Here is a 5,816-nt window from a genome sequence, read left to right as displayed (position 1 = left end):
TGGGTCCATGGTTAGTGCGAGAAGACCATAATCCTGGACGTCATTATTGCATTCCCGGGTACCAAACACCTCCAGGGTTCAAAATAGATCGGGATCAGACAGTTTAGAGTGCCGATTTCAGGAATTGGGAGTTGGGGCTTTAATTTAGCTTTTGCCTACAAATTCAAGGTTTGTTTTGGACTTTTTCCTACTAGTATAGCATGGGTACTTCAGCATGTGTGATTGTTTGTCCTGGCAAAAATACTTTTCTTAACATCATCTTCAGTAGCCTTTATATACTCCCTCCATCCCATCAAATATCTATGAAACTTATCTAAATTCAGATATATCTAAACACTAAATAGTATCTAAATACATCTAAAATTTGGCAAACCTTCGACAAGTTTCATCCAACGGAGGGTATATTTGATTTGGAATGAAATAAACTAAAAATACAACAATTTGGTTCTAAATTGTTGCTCCAGCAGCCTTTGTATAAGTGCCCCCCTCCCCCACCAAAAAAAATTTAACAAGCTATTGAACCACCCACTTTGTATATTTGTAAAGCCAAGAGTCACTTCATATATCTCCCAAAACCACACGTGAGAGACCAACCACCATGATGCTGAGTATTCACCGCGCGAGTAGCCTCGCTAGCCACGGCCGCGTCGCCACCCCCATCGTTGTTTGCTTTGGCTCCGCCTCCCACGTGTTCCCCGAGCTTCCCCTCTGCCCCACCCCTCATCTCCCCTCTGGCGTTAACTTCCATGCCACCCAATCAAGCTCCGCGAGGCTCTATCTCGCCATAGACCCACCGGCAGAATTGGCCCGTTGGAGGCCATCATCGTTGTGGGAGAATCTCCGCATGGCCCCAAGTGTTGTCGGTTGTCCTCCACTGTGCCGCCCATGCCCCCATGCCTATGTGCGCGCCTGAGCACACCGGCGGCCCATGCCACCACCAAAAGCTAACGTGGATGCTTCATCAGACACTACAACGAGCTCACGCGTCATTACACAACCGACGTCAACCTGCCTCCGCGGCCACCTCTCACCCCTCCCACAGACGCCTTGCTTGCCTCCGCACCCTCCCGCGGCCGACCAGTAAAATTGTTGCCATGTCCTGCAACCATTGGGGTAGTGGAGAAAGAGCAAAAGAGAAAAGGGGGAAAAGAGGGAGAGAGAAAAAATGCAACCCACTGATATGTGGGTCAGATGTGCCTATTATCAGTTTTTTGTGTACACATGAAAATGGCCTTAGGATCATTCATTAAGGGCGCACTTGCACATTTATATGTATGCGTCTATTTTAGGATTTCTCCAACCAGAATTAAAGTTAACAAGATGCATATAATCTTGTTTTAGAATTCTTTATGCTAAGTAAACTCATGATGTCCTCAAAAACGTTTGCCACATATAAGTACATATTTAAGTTTATCCTCTTGCTGCATAGTGGATTGGGATTTCACTGAAAAGAACATTTACCTTCTTGCAATTTACTTTACAATAATTTACTTTTATGCACATTATAAACCTACAAATACAAAAAATGCATCTTTTATTGTTTAACTGTTTAAACTTGCTAACCAATACCTTCAGCTTCTCCTGGGTTCGACAACCTTTTCTGTACTAAAAGTTACGCAATAGGAGACATTAGGGCCCTCCCGTCTCTTGCCCCTCGAGCATGCACAAGGTTGCGCATGCGCAGAGAGCCTCCTCATGTGCTCGCTTTCCCACCCTATCTCGTAAAACCCTAACGCTAGGGAACGTGACACAAAGCGATGTCTTCGCAAACTACTACATCGCTGCCGTAAAAAATTCATTGCTGGTGCGCAGGGTGATCTGCATCCCGACACAACGATTGGACAGCATCACCATCCTATGGCGTGGTGATGGTATCAAGACTTCTAAGTCAACAACTCGATCTCACGTCATGGTACTCTAAGGGTAGCGTCTTCTCTGTCGAGATCGTCATCTTCGTGCTCGTCTCCTCTCTTTTCTGCCACCGAACCCTGCCACGTCGCCTTCTCACATGTAAGTGACTGCCTTTTCATCTTCATCAATTCTCCTTCATGCATCTTGTGAAGTTGTAATAGTAATATTTTGTCATTGGTCGCAAGTCCGTAGTTAGATAGTTTTGTTAATTTTGCAAAAAAAAAAAATTGTGTATTGAAAATATGATATCAGATAGTGTTGAAGCTGTATGATTGGTGGGACCGTGTACCACAGAAAGTAATACCATAAAAGTTGTGCAGTGTATATTCCGAAGAAAATAGCATTATGTGAGAACTTGTTAAAAGTTACTTCACTAGAATTAAAGAGAATTTCTCTTTCCATAAAATAAAAAAGACATCGCATCCTAATAATACATGTTACATATCATATAATCAAAAGAGTTCTCTTTATATTATTCTATGGATTGGAATCCTATAAAAAAAATCAATAAAACACTTTTAATCCAAAGATTTTTTACACTGATCGTCCTTATCGTTTTTTCAGCACTAGTGCTTTTGATCTGTTAGGCCGGCGCCAACAGGATTAACTTGCGAGCATGTGCAGTTTGGCTCCACCAATCAGTAATATTCGTGTCGGTCATTGTCTCAATAGTTTGTAACCCTTATACTTCATCTGTTTCATCTTACTTTTTATAATACTGTGTAATATTTGGTGAAAGTTAAATGCTGTGAAGTTAAACTAATTATATGGAAAATGTATTAACTTATATAATATTAGATTAATATTTTTAGAATTATAATAAAGTATGCTTTCATATTATATACTCACTCCGGTTCATAGTAATTGTCAGACATTTTGTACTAAATTAGTACTTCCTCCATTCCTAGATATATGATGTGTAATTTTTTTGAGAAAAATTCTACTATTATATACTCCCTCCGTTCCTTTTCTATAGTGCCTATAGATTTTTGGCATTTGTTTCAGAATATAAGGTTATAGCTTAGCTTTTTTTTTTTCAATTACCCCCTCCCCGTTCAGCTTCCAAATCATTCAGCTCCCAAATTTGTTATGGTAAGTTAGTAAGATATGGATTTCCCAAATTTTACATTGATCTCAAATCGTTCAACTAGGGCTCTTGTGTAAAAAATACTCTTGCGCTAATTTCGGTGCCAAAAAACTATAGACACTATAGAATGGAACAGAGGGAGTAAGAGCTATTGCGTTGCATAACTTTTTTGGACATTTTTTAGGAATTTAATTGTGTTTCCTTATCTTTTGGAAATGTATCTATTTTTTAATGTCATTTATTGACGGGTAATCCTGCTACAACCTTGTATAATTTTTTCTCCATGTATCTTCTTTAATTTTCACGTCAAAAACTATAGATCGTATATCTAGTAACGGAAAGAGTATAACTTTTGTACTAGGTTCTCGATACTTTTTTATATTAGAGGTATATTTGATATCGTATATGTTGACATTATATATATATATATATATATATATATATATATATATATATATATATATATATACTCAGTCAAATATAATAAAGCATAACTTTGACCAAACTTTATACGCAAGTCGTATGGAAAGGTGGATTAAAATAATTGCCTAATCATTACACAAGAGGTTAAAATAGCAATAGATAGTGTTAAAAATAAACTAGAGCAAGAATCGCAGTATAGCGGAGAAAAAAAATTTAATAAAATAATGCCACAACTACAAGCAACGGTGCTGAAAATAGGCTAGATTGCCTTTCTACGAATCAGCAGTGCTGAAAGAAAATTAGTAAAAAATGAGGATGAGAAGACAGAGCTAGAGCAGCGCACCCGATAGAATGCTCAGGCACTGTCATGGCAGGCTGCACCCGTATGGCCGTATGCATGCGTGTATGCCTAGTGCGAAGTATACATTCAAAGTTTCAAATCAAATCCAATGCATTTAATGAACTGGATGCTCCTAATCATTCCCTATGTGCCATGGCCCTGGATCTGCATGGCCTAGCTAGGCTACTACTACAGTGAAATGACAATTGACGGATCAATAGCTAGTCCCTCCTTCCACGAATTATTTGACGTTTTGATTCGAAATTTGCTTAAATGATGTAGTCGCCTCCGTACCGATTTAGTATTTGATGGTAACACGCATCCACATACAATAACAAGCAGTCATTTGGTTGATACGACACGTGGTTAAACGAGGAGAAATATTTGTAAGGACTATCTATATTACCATAAAATCACACACCATAGATAAAATAAGTCTGCACCCTAATACGGAGTAAGTAAGACCGTACATGCTATCACTACTATGTTACTTTTTCGTTATAAAGATAATAACAAAGACTAGTACCATATGCATGACAATAGGCTATGTTAATTCCCACTTTGAGCAGTCTTAGAGTAATACACAATTCAAGAAAAAAATTATATTACTTCTGTCAACAAAGTATTAGATATATAACACATAAATTATTACAATTGGATTCACACATGTGTACAGAAAGTTGAGTCACTTATTCCTATACCGAGGGCAAGTATAATTTTTACGATATAAATCTTATATTTTAATGATCAAATGAATGGTAAAAGTTTCTCTCAAAGCACGGTATGGAGGGAGTATCAAGCATTGAACTCGAATGCACTTTAAAATAAAATAAAAAGTACTTCCCTCTCGTCACACGGGAATCTTTCTAATAACATCAAACATATGGTTTTCTTGTTTTCTAAATGTACCTAGTTCACCTGAGGTCAAAAATTAAAGATAAGAGAGAATATGTGGAACCTTCTAATGTAATTCCTTGTCCTGTCTTGAAAGCCATGTCCACTCTTTGGTGGATGAAGAGAGTAGGCTAATATGGTGAAGGTGACTTGTGTTTTACCGTTTGTTATTGGCCTCCCTCAGTCGACTCGAAAATGACTTACACTATGTATCTACCTTTTCAAACACTTTGCTTAACCATTTGCTTCGGAATCTTACCATAGTTTTGTAAAACTGCTAAATATGACCTTATTTTTAGCAAAAGTTTTCTTTCTATCTGTTTTTGCATGAAATAAAATCGGGGAAAATTCCACATAAGTTTTTCACCAAAAAAGAGATCTGGAGTTACGGACCAGACGAGAGGAGCCACGAAGCCCAAAAGAGCATAGGTGGCACGCCCCTTGGCCTGGGCACGCCACCAAGGACCTTTTGGCCCTCGAGCATCGTCTCGCCTCCCCCTTCGCGTGATTCCTTATATACCCTAAAAATCTACCCCGTAAGGGGCACGAAGCGTTTCGCCAAGCAGAGCACCACCAAGGCTACAATGTTCGTTTCGGGGGTCTGATTGATCCTGCTCTTCACCCTGGAGAGAGGGATTTCGAGGGCTTCTTCATCATCACCGCCACCAACATCATCACCAACAACCATGGGCTCACTCACCATCACCATGAGTGAGTAGTTCTCTATAGGACTAAGAGCTGGATGGAATTTGGATGAGATTGATCATGTAATCATCCATATGTATCAAGATTTGTGTTGTTTGTCTTGAGGCTATTCATGTATGAGTGTTGGTACACCTTTGCTATGTTTAAAGCTTGTTACCAGGGCCCGAGTGACATGATTTCAGTATTGAACCTATATTTATTTATCATATATATGAGATTTGTATCTATTTGCAAGGTGTATTACTTATTAATATGTTGATCCTGCGAATCCCTAAGGTGACAAATAGGAAAAACAAGGGAAATATGTGATAGTTCGAAGATATTATGTGTTCATGAAACTTGATGTTTTGTTCCGGGCTTCGAAAGGATAGATCTTAATTTCTTCTAGTTCCAAGTTGGGTCCGATTAAATAGGCAAGCACGATAAAAGATGTTATGCAAATTCTCTTTGTTAATA

Source organism: Lolium rigidum, chromosome 1 (genome assembly GCF_022539505.1).
Source record: "Lolium rigidum isolate FL_2022 chromosome 1, APGP_CSIRO_Lrig_0.1, whole genome shotgun sequence".
NCBI classification, from domain to species: Eukaryota; Viridiplantae; Streptophyta; class Magnoliopsida; order Poales; family Poaceae; genus Lolium; species Lolium rigidum.
Note: the sequence above shows the minus strand (reverse complement) of the source record.